A 14,798-nucleotide genomic window follows, 5' to 3' on the forward strand; every position below is an offset into this window, starting at 1 on the left:
GTGGGAGGCTGCTCTGGTTTCTGCGTCGCTTTAGGCGGAAGGCTTCCTGTTTACCAAGCAGCCAAATTTTGAAAAAGCAATCTGGAGAATTCTCTGGAATTCCGTTGTAGTTCCCAAAAATTATGTTTAAGAGATTGCAAGAAAGAATTGTGTTGACGTTAAATAAAAGTGTTTTCCATTGCAGAACGGCAGGCTGCTTGGGGAGTGGGTGCAGAGGCCCTACTGTGGGTGGTCACCGGACACAGCCGCACTCTGACCAAGGGGGCGGCATGTAGGGGCTGTGTCACTAATTTCAGATGAACAAGTTGCACTTGGGGCAGCTGTTCATTTATCTTCTATTGTTTAGTTAACTATCCATGATTTTTTGCTGGCAAAGGACCATTGTCTGAAGGCAGACAATGACCGCAGCTAGCTCGTGCCATGCTGGAAGGGCCATAGACCGCAAAGCGTAGTGCAGCGGCAGTGGCTCGCCATTTGAAAAAGCGATATAGAGCATTCTCCGGAATTTCGTTGTTGTTCCTGAGGGGTCCAGTCTTCCCAAGTACTACATTTAACAGATTGCAAGAAGCATTCTCTTCCTCTTGCCTTTTGTCTATCTGTGACTGATTCCCGCAGACTGGGGACAGTATATCAATGCCACCGGAAGTAAGATAGAACAGGCATCCATCCATACCTACAGTAGGGAGAGGGAGGGAGGAAGTAAGGAAGGGATGAGGCGTGGTTGTGGGAGGGAGGGGGGGGGGTAAGACTACGTCCAACTTGGTTAGTTGGTGAGTGCCCATCAAGGAGAATGCACATTCAACTACAGCCCCATCTGCAGTCTTTTCCCCATCACAAGTGTTGCATTATGACCCGTTCATTACGAGTACTGATTTTTTTTCACGATAATTTCGATGTGTAATTAGAGCAGTGATGCATTTACCATCGGTTGTGGTAGTGTGTATTGGCTTCGATTAGCAGGGCTGCAGAGTGATTACCGAGCAGGCATTTGTAGCGAACTCTGACGTCAAACAGCAATACAGTCCTCAGCTGTAAGCTTACACTTATTGAACTCCTCTCTGGCCAACACCAGCATCTCGTCAGTGGAACAGATTTCCTGTCCCAAAAAAAAAGGTAGTACCTTACTCCCCAGCAATTTTCGTTCAAATGGTTCAAATGGCTCTGAGCACTATGGGACTTAACTACTGTGATCATCAGTCCCCTAGAACTTAAAGCTACTTAAACCTAACTAACCTAAGGACATCACACACATCCATGCCCGAGGCAGGATTCGAACCTGCGTAAATTGTATCTACAGCGTAGACCGTAGCGGTCACGCGGTTCCAGACTGTAGCGCCTATAACCGCACGGCCACTCCGGCCGGCAGCAAGCAATTTTCGTGCCAGCTTTCAGGTGAAGGGTATAGTTTGAGTGCGTCTGTCACTAGTTTGTAAATTTTTTTCTAGCAGAATAATACCTGTTATATGCCATCGTCAATTATTGAGATGTACTACGATTTTAGGCAGTCCTTGCATAGCACTATCCATACAGTTGTGTGATTAGGATCGATGTGTATGATTAACTACGTAATTAGGAGCGATCTTTACTTCATTTTCCCGACCAAAATAAATGAAGTACGCTAACCTAACTTTCCTCTCCTGCATCTGGACAGTTTCCATGTGTTGGGGGTGCACTTGGACTTTCCATAGTGAAGGACTAGGATTCAAGTCCCAGAAAGGGCACCGCCATTTTTAATTTCCCGCCAGTTCTAAGCGCCTCTTGCGGTACAATTTGTTAGAGGTGTGCACTTAGGTTTTCCATCCAAAAGGAACAGGGTTTTAGTCCCGGAAAGGGTACAGCTATTGTTAATTTTCTGCCAGTTCCCAGGTGTGGGTGCAGTGGAACGTCAGCGCAACCCCGGGACTAAGAAATTCCTACCAGAATTCGAAATTGCGCGCCAAAATTCAAAATTCCCGTCTTATAGTATGTGGGGGATGGAGAGGGGGCGAGGGAGGGGAACACTGATACCACCATCTCCCCTACTACTATTGTATGCCGAGTGGATTGAAATCTGTGATGGACGATGCAGTGAAAATAATTAATTTTGTTAAGACTCACCCTACATTTTCTTAAAAATCAACAGTTTTAACTTGTCTCTCCAAGAGTCAAATGTAAACGTTTATACTGTGCATGATCGCATCGAATCATTCATTACAAAACTTAATTTTTCTGGAACGTGTTTCAAAAGGAATCAAACGGAATGCTTTGATATCCTTGACGAATTGCTGATGGAAAATCATCTTTCTTTGGACAAAAATGTCAAGCACATGGTTAAAGAATATTTTACGGGACTTGGAAAAACCTTCAAGGAATATTTCCCTGCTATGTTCAATAAAAACAATTGGACTCCCAATCCCTTCGAAGAGTCAACAATTTTAGAATTCAGAATAAGCGTAAAAGAAAAAGAGCGGCTTCTTGAAATTTCCACTGATTTCAGTTACACAAAAGTTATAAATCTTTTTCATTAATTGGTTTTTGGTAAAGTTTAAAGGCTTTCTCAGTGTTAGCGAATAAAGTCATAATGGCTTAATTGCCCTTTCCATCCACATATTTGTGCGAAAAGTCGTTATCTTCATATGGCTCTTTAAAAAATATATACAGAAACAGATTTTGTGCTGAAAGGGATTTGAGACTTCATTCAACTTCTGTGGTTCCTGACTTCAAAGCTCTGTGCCTTGGAAAAGTCGCAGCCTTCTCACTGAATTCCAAGAAAGACGTGAGTCATTACAATGAAACATGTTTTTCTTATTGCAAATAGGCATACGCGTAATGTAACTTTTAAGCCGTAACAAGAGAATTTTAGGATTTGACCGTTAATGGTTACGTTAATTTAAGGTTATTAAATCTTCACCCAACTCACATCGTTGTAGAAAGGGTTCGAGAGTTGAAATAGTCGAAAACGGCTTGGAAGCGCTGTACTAGACGGTTAGGCTGTGTAGGGCCTTTTTTGCTTTATTATGCAGCTAGTCATTGTTTTTCTGGTGGTTCCCGTCTTCATCTGCATGATCATCTGTTTCAAAAATACGCACGTAATCCCGACTCAAGTTTGTAACTGATAGCTTGGAAACTCATTAAGAACATGCACCGAGTTTTTGTGCGTATTTCTAGTACAGATGAGTGTACAAATGAAGACAGGAAGCACTACAAAACTGTGGGAAGTTCTACAATGACGTAAAGAAGGTCTTAAAGAACCTAACAGTCGAGATAATAAGATTTGAGGAAAAGTACTAACTGATGGTGGCACAAACGTGTCAAAAGACGTCTGCGGATTAAAAATATTAGTTGTTGCGTAATACGTGGACCTGAATTCCCATAAAGAAAGAAATTTCCCAGTTCACAACCACTTTTTGCATTGACCTTTCAGCGAGCGAGGTAGTGCAGTGACTAACACACTGCACTCGCATTCGGGAGGACGACGGTTCAGATCAGCGTCCGGCTATCCAGGCTTAGGTTTTCCGTGAATTCCCTTAATCGCTAAAGGTTCATTCCGGGATGGTTCCTTTGAAAGGTCACTCTAGATTTCCTTCCCCATCATTGACACAGGTCCTAGCTTGTGCTCCGTCTCTAATGAGCTCGATGCCGACGGGACGTTAAACCCAGTCTTGCTCCCTTACTTCCCTCCGATTTACTTATTAACTTTTGACGTTCCTTTGCAATCAAAATAAAATTATTGCCCGGGTAGTGAACTGCAGACTTAGGTCGACTGGCAGCGCCGTCGTGTTCACAGCAGAGAGAAAGGTAGGGGAGGGGAGGAGAAGGCAGAACATCGTACCCTTCAGTGTCCTTTCAAGTAGAGTTCCCGCATTAATGTGCGTCTGTACGCCGATGCCCTGCGTAGCACAGTAATTCAATATTGAGCGGCACTTGTTTGGTCGTCCCGGAGGTGGATGCTAAGGAGTCAGTGGGTTCTAAGACAGTGAGGAAAATAACGAGATGCGCATGTAGTGTTTGGTAACTTCTACTTAACTTGAGTAACAGCAAGTCCAGACCGCGGTCCAGCGAGCGTCCTTGAGATAGGCCGGTTCGATATCCACAACAAGAGAGGCTGGACGGCAACACTTCGACTGGACAAGCAGAACTAACCAAACACGCAGACGAGACTGGCGAGGAGTCTTTTATGTCGGCTCCGCGGCGGCGCTGGACGCCCTGGCCGGCCGCTGTGACAGAGCGGTTCTAGGCGCTTCAGTCCAGAACCGCGCTGCTGCTACGGTAGTAGCTTCGAGTCCTGCCTCGGGCATGGATGTGTGTGGCGTCCTTAGGTTTAAGTAGTTATATGTCTAGTGGACTAATGACCTCAGATGTTAAGTCCCATAGTGGCTAGAGCCATTTGAACCATTTTTGGACGCCCTGTCTGGAGAGGGTGTGTCTAGGAGCCGGTCGCAGATTGGCCGTTGAATCACGTGGGCTACTGCCAATTACTAGACGTGAAGTGGTGTGTTATCCATAGCACATCTGTGTTAACCAGTACTCCTGGCACAGTACCACAAGGACATTTTATTCACAGTGTAGTATGTCTGAATAAACACTGGCTGCTTTAATTCTGGTGTTTGAAATTTTTCATAAAAATCTAATGATTAAGATTTTTGAAACGATGTCGATTCTTGACTTTTTCGCATATAATGATGACGTATTTACTCCGATTTCTTTTAAAATCAAATCGCGTAGACGCAAGAATTTTTCCCAGAATTTCCTCGCTCGCTTTGACATCCAGCGCTGTGGACACAAAGGTTGTGAAGTTTTCTCAAAGTTGATATTTATTTGTATTGTTCACGATATTGCAGAAACTGCTCCCTAATAACACATTTATTCCAGTCATCAAGCGGATATCTACTATGTCCACTTTAGATCCCTTTTTGTGCGATAGGGGCTTGAATTCCACTGCGTTGAACATCGTGTAACACCGGGCGTACTTACCCAAATTCAACACTAATTTATTCGTGAAATACATGAAATATATTCGCATTTGCGAATATGGATAACCATCAGTTGTTTAATGGAAAAACGATAATGAACATTTGTGTCGCACCGGGACTCCCACCGGGGTTTTTCTCTTACCGCGACCACAACTCACGGCCAGACCCAAATTTCCTTTTGTCGTCAACCATATGTCTACAACCTGCACTTGTAGTCGGGTAGCCAAATGATGCAGATGTAGATGAAATGGTAAGCCGACCGCGATGAGCGGGAAGTCCGGGTTTGAGTCCCCGTGTTGCACAAATTTTCACTGTCGTCATTTATTACACAGCTGACGGTTCTCCATTTTGGCAAATGCGAATACGTTTGATGTATTTCATAACGGCCGTAGTCACCGCAGCTCCTGTTCCTCAGACATGCATGCATGTCCGTAGAAACTTTGAACTGAACTTCCGAACAACAAAGACACTGTAATATCGTACCAATTTATTCGTGTTAATGATGTATGCCTCAGTAAATCTAAAAGTTGAAGATAAAATTTTTCTAGGTTGTGAGGTTCCGTCACATTCAGTTTCTTCTATACGATAGACGTTTCTATCTCTTTGTTGGGTTCTTCTTTAGGATCTTCTTGTTTTCACGGCTAGCTGAACACTGCCAAAGACCAGTGTTGCATAAACTAATAAAAGAGTTTATCAAAACTAGACATGATTGTCTTAATGGGATTTCCGCGATCGTTCATTAAATAAAAATATGGCATTTCAGTCTTTGATCGCTATTCTTTATTTTGAGTTAAATAAAGAATAGCGACAAAGACTGAAATTCCATATTTTTATTTAATAAAAGAGTGTTTTTCAGCGTTCGTGCCGAAGAAGTGAAGTTAATGGGGAAATTTTTTACGGCTACTATTGGTGGGCCATCGTCGTTGGGTAGCTAGCGAAGCAGGCAGAGCAAGAGGGGAGAAATGTTTACCAAAATATTATTATCGTGCTCCAGAGGTGGCTTCCTGGTCTTTGATTGCATTCCTCGCGCGCCGTTGCTGCGTATTTGTTTCTTGATAGCGGGAAGTCACGAAACTGCAACCTCATAGCGGATTTCTCTACTGAAGTTGCGTTCGTGTTTCGAAGTCTTGATCGCTTCTCGGACTTTCCTTCTATAACTGTTGGTTTCCTGGGCTAACTATAGATTTCCGTTTTCGTGGATTCCCGCCATGAAGGAATTAAATATGCAGCTAGGATGCGCGAGGGATACAAACAACAACCAGGAAGCCATCACAATAACCACTTGGTTTTTATCGGAAACAGGGGCGATGTTGTAGTAAATAAGTAAGAAAAACGCATCGCATCGCTCTGTCAATTGTTTCTATTCAATTGTGCATATACTGTACCCTCAAACCCGATTATGCGGCGACTCACAATAAGCGGACCGAATCGCTCTGACTCCCAGGTGCATTGATGCTGTCGTCGGATAATACCCGTTCCACTTTCTATCCAATGACTACGACCGATGAATAGGATCCGTATTAATTTTACCCAATAGCCCCCTTTCTTCGGCATAAGCGCGAGAAAACTCCCTTTCATTTGTAAGTGCGACGTGGTGTTTGCTAGTGTCCAGCAAACCTTGAACGGCAGAAGACCCTAAAGAAGAACCCAACAGACCAGTCGCATCGTCGACCGCCTAAAAGAAATCGAAGAGGAGCATGACGTGCTTTACAAACCTAGAAGATTTTACCTTCAATGACAAGACCACGAAAGACTGCAGACTTACATGATATTAAAAGTATTTCTGCTATGCAAGCAAAGGCGAAAAAAGGAGCTACACCTTACAGAACAGAAGTCAGCGGCAGCGTTAAAAATTGAAATGCGATAGGGAGTTGGTTTTGAGTGGTAGGATACTGAACCATAATTTAACTAACAAATTTAATAAAAAGTAAACTTCCTTATTGCCACAACAAAGAGATCTAACATTCTTAGCAACTGCCATCTGAATTTAATGTTTTCCTTTTTGAAGCAAGGTAACTGGTGGTAGAATTTACAAAACCTCTAAAACCTCATTTAAGAAAAAAGTTGAGAAAAGGCAGTAACTACCGCCATGATTTAATTTTCTAATGACTTATTCTTTGGAAGCAAGGCAACTGGCGGCAGAATTTACAAAACATCTAAAACAGCTTTTAAGAAAAAACTTTAAAAAAAGAAACCTAAGAAAAATTTTCTGACATCTTCACATTAGTAGCAAGTGTCAAAACAGATGTTTAATAAGTGGCGTTTAACAATACACTCCGAATTTAAGCTTTAGAAATGTATACAGATAATTAATATTCGATATCCACTAACAAGCAAAACAGATTGACCGTGTAAAATACAATTAGTTGGTCGTGCAGACAAGGTACCCATGTAGGCAGAAGGTAACTTCTTCCTTCTGTTTATTATTAACATTCAACCAGGTTGCCCAGCTGAATTTTTAGTCTTTCGCTTTTGTACTGTTAATAGAGAAACAACCACTTCAGGACAGACCATTTATTTTTTTACTCAAGACCAAAATTACAACCCCGAAATACACTGGAGAAAGCTTGGAAGAACCAAATCGTGCGCTATAATCACGTTATGTACTGCTTAATTTAGGTTACGCGAATTAACGTGGCCAAAACCAAGCAAGAGGCTTCCACACTGCGAGTTTAATATCAAAAGTACACAGTAAAATTACTTGACCACTTCAAATGTTAACATAAACAGCTATACAGATGACGATGGATAACCAGGATGCCAGGTAAGAAAATAGCCATTTTCACACGAAAACTATAACGGTTATGACTGTAACTGAATGATCACCATGATATCCAGGCATCAGGTACATAAGTCGACAACATCTCGATCAATGGCTGCAATCGGTTGAGCCCTCGCCTTGGATCCTTTGCAGCTGGCTGACAGAGAACCGACCCGGCGTCACAATGGACACGGGCTTCTTCCGAGTCATCCAGATCCACGTACAAGTAGGTGCACAAGCAACACACCGAAATAACATTTACGCCGGGAAGTGTCCACCGATCCGGCCGACACAGGGCGTCTCTAACACTTTGTCACTGCGCTTCCCTCTGGCGGCGGAAAATCGCCTTGCCTCTACCAGCGCTTGTGATGCTGTCAACCAGAAGGATCTGTCGATATTAAATCGCGGCACGATATACTCACTCGGCGCATAAATGATGTCGATGAAACCGTTGTATTGGCGAAGATGAAACGTATTATGTCGACTGAAGTAGCCGAAATGCTGATACAAATCTTGGTATAAATGAAACTGTTTAAAAAGTGTCTAGTTGTTGCGTTTATGCCGGCCGGGGTGGCCGAGCGGTTCTAGAGGCTACAGTCTGGAACCGCGCGACCGCTACGGTCGCAGTTTCGAATCCTGCCTCGGGCATGGATGTGTGTGATGTCCTTAGGTTAGAGCCCACATCTCGTGGTCGTGCGGTAGCGTTCTCGCTTCCGACGCCCGGGTTCCCGGGTTCGATTCCCGGCGGGGTCAGGGATTTTCTCTGCCTCGTGATGGCTGGGTGTTGTGTGCTGTCCTTAGGTTAATTAGGTTTAAGTAGTTCTAAGTTCTGGGGGACTGATGACCATAGCGGTTGAGTCCCATAGTGCTCAGGGCCATTTTTTCTTAGGTTAGGTTTAAGTAGTTCTAAGTTCTAGGGGACTGATGACCTCAGAAGTTGAGTCCCATAGCGCTCAGAGCAATTTGAACCATTTTTGTTGTGTTTATTCGAGTTCCAAAATTCTGCATCAGCATTCCGTCACCTTTTTCTTCAGCTCTGTTGTGTTCTTACTCATTTTCATTGTCAATAATTTTAATGACGTTATCAGCAACTCGCTCGTGTCTGCTTCATAGTTACGGAGATGACTTTTAGTGCTTGCGCTGCGACCCAATACTCCGCTTGCCTTTGAACTGGAACATGGCTTTAAACAGTCACGTGACGAAGCTCGTTCAAGCAGCGGCCAGTCTACGATTTACTTTGTCTAGATGGTGGTGGTAGAGAGTGTTGTATGGGCGCACGACGGCAAGGTCTTCAGCGCATGCTCAGTAACAAATTGAGACTGGTGTCAAGAAAATACTCAGAACAGTAAGATAAAACGGAACGTAAAACACAGGTAACAAGGTCGGAAAAATATGTGCCTACCCACTCCGAAACGTGGGACGAAGCATGCCGTCAGTAGTAAAACATGGACAACGCAAGAAGAAAATGGTAGAGGGAGCTAAAACAATGTAGCAGATGGAAGTGGCTGGCTGACCGCAAGGAAAAAAGGGAGGATACACTAAAACCTCCAGCCTGAAAGTTTAGGCCAGAGTCCAGACATATCACAAAACTTTGAAACCCTAGACATACACGTCTCATCATTAGCTAAAACACAGGGCAGATCCCCATCAACTTGTGCTTCTGCCCTTGCATCACGGTATAAAATGCAATCTGTTAAAATGTGCCGGACAGAGATGTGCACACCACAAGCATCACAAATCGGGGGATCCTCCCGCCGTAATAGAAAGCTATGTGTGAGAGGACAGTGCCCAATCCGAAGACGCTTGAGGGTCACTTCTTCCCGCCTGAGCAACCGGCAGGAGGAACGCCACGGCCGAGTTCCAGACTTCACCAACCGCAATTTATTGGCCGTCACCGCCAGCCATTCTTCCTCCCACAAATCCATGCATTTCTTGTGGAGTGCAGAAATCACAGACTGCAAGGGAATAGGACACTGGACCACATCCTGCTCTCTGCACGCCTCCTTGGCAGCCCGATCTGCCTGTTCATTGCCCCATATTCCTACATGTCCAGACACCCAGCAGAAGGACACCTCCTTACCCCGCCGTTGGAGCGAGTACAGTTGGTCATATATCAGCTAGACCATCTCCTCAGTTGGGTAAGGATTCTGCAATGATTGTAAGGCACTAAGAGAATCGGAGCAGAGGAGAAATCGATTGCCCCGAACACGATTCATCTACTCCAGTGCCTTCAGGATCGCGTGGAGCTCCGCTGCGAAAACGGTATATTCATCAGGGAGGCGAAACCGGGTAACATGATCAGGGAACACTACAGAACAGCCAAGGAAATTCTCCTGTTTGGAGCCATCAGTGTCAACGACGGTAAAACCGTGATGCACATCTAAAATGTTAAAAAACAGAGATTGGAATGTAAAATCTACTGCACTATCTTTCTTAACCCTTTCGTGGGCAAAATTATTGAGCAGTTTTTTTTAATGAATGGAGAGCAGATAGTAGTAACAGATAGGTATATTTATCATACATAATATGAAATTTGCTCCAACTGTGAAAGTGAGGTCACACAACAAGGTGGGAAGTATTCTTCCCACTGCCCTTCCTTGGAGTTAAATGACAAAAACAACATTTTCAGCATATGTCATATTTATTTGATAAATTTACTTGTCTTGTTACAATGATTGTTCACAATTACTTTGTTACAAAGATTGTTCACAATTACTTGCCATGAAATTTTCTGAAACATGGGGCTATGCAAAGTGGTATTTGGCAGTATGTACAAACACAGCGAGTGCTCTTTTCCGCAGCTTTGGTACTACAATGACGGCACGTCCAGTAGGTTTCTCCTAAAATGGGTTGATGCTCCCCTACAGCCACATGACGAAAATCTTCAGGTACTTTACCCCTTTTTGCCAGAAAGACAGGTTTTTCTCCACTCCTTTTTTGGGATGAGAAGCCAGCGATCAATTGTCTGGCTAGATGGATCCTGTATGTGAGCTGATCATGCTGTCCACAGCATAAAACTGTTCACTGCAGCAACGTCTACCAGGAAATAAAATATTCTGTGCCACCATTTTACAGAACGTCTGCCAATAGCATACCTTTCTCGTAATTGATCAAACTTATCGACACCACCCATTATTTTGTTGTATTCTGCCACAACTTCAGGACAAGAAATCTCTGTACTAGTACCATCCTTGTTTTTCCTTCTCACTGTGGCTGTTTCTCATGGGTCATGAATTGAGGACAGGAAAGTGACTGGACGGTTATCCATCCATTTTACTACAGAAATGGCTCCTTTTGTTTCAAACTGGAATTCTCCTCGTTCCAATTTTTTTTCCTTCATAAATTTGGGTAAATCAAAAGTATTTACCTTATACTATAGCTTTGAGGAAAAAATCACAAAATGTGACGCAAACAGCACTGAAAGGCTTCTCTACAGAGCAACACTCAGCTATACAATGCCTCTGCGCCAAGGTACAGCAAAAACGGCGGTAACTTCCGATTGGAAGTAGTACCCCATACTGTTCACTAGGTGGTAGCACCGTACAGAGGTGGGAACTGTGAATCCCACGGGACTAGGAGCGAGTTCATTGTAGTGGGAAGCATATTTCCCACGACTCACGAAAGGGTTAAAATTAGTCAAATCTAAAATAAGTCTGGGTCTCCGGAGGAGCCAAGGTGGAAATCTGCTCCAACCGCGACGGGAAACATGAAGACCAGCCATATCCATCGCAGAGAGGCAATCCTGTGCGCGAATCCCATAGGGCCGCGTCGCCCATTGCCGGTTATGAAATAGCCGTGCCAGAGGAATCTGAGATACGGTATGGTATACAGGTGTGTATGGTGTGGATAAAGTTTTATACGCCTGGCGCACCGTAAGTAGCCGCCGCCGCATATGAAGTGGCGGTTCACCAGCCTCTGCACAAAGGCTTGGTACTGGGCTAGTTCTGAATGCCCCAGTGGCCAACCGAAGCCCTTCGTGGTGCACAACGTCTAACATCTTGCTTTGTCTAGTAGTACATCGTAGGAGGAAAAGGAGGAAACAAGGATGGTGTCTATCACCTACTCTTCTAAATCTCTACTTGGAAAATATGATTGACCAATGCTCATTATATGACAAAGGAGTAGAAATTGGAGGAAGAAGAGTAGGGTGTTTGATTTTTGCTGATGACATGGTCCTTTTAGCCACAGGGGAAAAATAATTACAGGATTTGGTGGACATCATTGCAACAAACGGAAAAAATATGGAATGATAATTAACACAAATAAAACAAAAGTATTGGCACTAGGAGGAAATAAGGAAATAAAAATTATACTGAATGGAGAAATACTAGAACAGGTGCAAAATTTTAAGTATCTTGGAAGCAGGATAGACACCGACTGGAAGTGCACCACAGAAATAAAAACAAGGATAGCAATGGCAAAAGAGGCGTTTTATAAGAAAAGGAGAATTTTCTGCAGCGGTCTGGACAGAGCTCAGAAAAAGACTCATAAAATGTCTTGTATGGAGTGTTCTTCTACAGGGTGTTACAAAAAGGCACGGCCAAACTTTCAGGAAACATTCGTCACACACAAAGAAAGAAAATATGTTATGTGGACATGTGTCCGGAAACGCTTACTTTCCCTGTTAGGGCTCATTTTATAACTTCTCTTCAAATCACATTAATCATGGAATGGAAACACACAGCAACAGAACGTACCAGCGTGACTTCAAACACTTTGTTACAGGAAATGTTCAAAATGTCCTCCGTTAGCGAGGATACATGCATCCACCCTCTGTCGCATGGAATCCCTGATGCGCTCATGCAACCCAGGAGAATGGCGTATTGTATCACAGCCGACCACAACACGAGCACGAAGAGTCTCTACATTTGGTACCAGGGTTGCAGAGACAAGAGCTTTCAAATGCCCCCATAAATGAAAGTCAAGAGGGTTGAGGTCAGGAGAGCGTGGAGGCCATGGAATTGGTCCGCATCTACCAATCCATCGGTCACCGGATCTGTTGTTGAGAAGCGTACGAACACTTCGACTGAAATGTGCAGGAGGTCCAACGTGCATGAACCACATGTTGTGTCGTACTTGTAAAGGCACATGTTCTAGCAGCACAGGTAGAGTATCCCGTATGAAATCATGATAACGTGCTCCATTGAGCGTAGGTGGAAGAACATGGGGCCCAATCAAGACATCACCAACAATGCCTGCCCAAACGTTCACAGAAAATCTGTGTTGATGACGTGATTGCACAATTGCGTGCGGATTCTCGTCAGCCCACACATATCGCGGTGAATCGAGGAAGTACAGTACATACTGACGAAACTAAAATGAGCTCTAACATGGAAATTAAGCGTTTCCGGACACATGTCCACATAACATCTTTTCTTTATTTGTGTGTGAGGAATGTTTCCTGAAAGTTTGACCGTACCTTTTTGTAACACCCTGTATATGGCGCTGTAACATGGACTATGAGGAAAAAAGACAGAGAAAGGCTGGAGGCTTTTGAGATCTGGACATGGCGGAGGATGGAAAGAATAAGTTGAATGAGCAGAGTAAAAAATGAAGAGGTACTGAGAAGAGTGGGAGAGAAAAGACAGTTACTAGATGTAATAAAGAGAAGAAAAAGAAATTGGATTGGGCATATATTAAGAAAGAATGACGGACTGATAAAAACAGTTTTTAGAAGGTTATGTAGAAAGGAAAAGGAAGCGAGGAAGGAAGAGATTCCAGATACTTGATGACATGATGGACGGTACAACATACAGCAGCCTTAAGAAGGAAGCAATGGATCGCAGAAAATGGAGAGGCAAAGGACATCTACATCTACATCTACATCCATACTCCGCAAGCCACCTGACGGTGTGTGGCGGAGGGTACCCTGAGTACCTCTATCGTTTCTCACTTCTATTCCAGTCTCGTATTGTTCGTGGATAGAGGGATTGTCGGTATGCTTCTATGTGGGATCTAATCTCTCTGATTTTATCCTCATGGTCTCTTCGCGAGATATACGTAGGAGGGAGCAATATACTGCTTGACTCTTCGGTGAAGGTATGTTCTCGAAACTTTGACAAAAGCCCGTACCGAGCTACTGAGCGTCTCTCCTGCAGAGTCTTCCACTGGAGTTTATCTATAATCTCCGTAGCGCTTTCGCGATTACTAAATGGTCCTGTAACGAAGCGCGCTGCTCTCCGTTGGATGTTCTCTATCTCTTCTATCAACCCTATCTGGTACGGATCCGACACTGCTGAGCAGTATTCAATCAGTGGGTGAACAAGCGTACTGTAACCTACTTCCTTTGTTTTCGGATTGGATTTCCTTAGGATTCTTCCAATGAATCTCAGTCTGGCATCTGCTTTACCGACGATCAACTCCATATGATCATTCCATTTTAAATCACTCCTAATGCGTACTCAAAAAATGGTTCAAATGGCTCTGAGCACTATGGGACTCAACATCTTAGGTCATAAGTCCCCTAGAACTTAGAACTACTTAAACCTAACTAACCTAAGGACAGCACACACACCCATGCTCGAGGCAGGATTCGAACCTGCGACCGTAGCTGTCCCGCGGTTCCTAATGCGTACTCCCAGATAATTTATGGAATTAACTGCTTCCAGATGCTGACCTGCTATTTTGTAGCTAAATGATAAGGGATCTATCTTTCTATGTATTCACAGCACATTACACTTGTCTACATTGAGATTCAATTGCCATTCCCTGCACCATGCGTCAATTCGCTGCAGATCCTCCTGCATTTCAGTACAATTTTCCATTGTTACAACCTCTCGATATACCACAGCATCATCCGCAAAAAGCCTCAGTGAACTTCCGATGTCATCCACAAGGGCATTTATGTATATTGTGAATAGCAACGGTCCTATGACACTCCCCTGCGGCACACCTGAAATCACTCTTACTTCGGAAGACTTCTCTCCATTGAGAATGACATACTGCGTCCTGTTATCTAGGAACTCTTCAATCCAATCACACAATTGGTCTGATAGTCCATATGCTCTTACTTTGTTCGCTAAACGACTGTGGGGAAATGTATCGAACGCCTGGCGGCATATAGCAGATAACTGACGATGATGATA

This window comes from Schistocerca cancellata, chromosome 2 (assembly GCF_023864275.1).
Source record: "Schistocerca cancellata isolate TAMUIC-IGC-003103 chromosome 2, iqSchCanc2.1, whole genome shotgun sequence".
Lineage (NCBI taxonomy): Eukaryota > Metazoa > Arthropoda > Insecta > Orthoptera > Acrididae > Schistocerca > Schistocerca cancellata.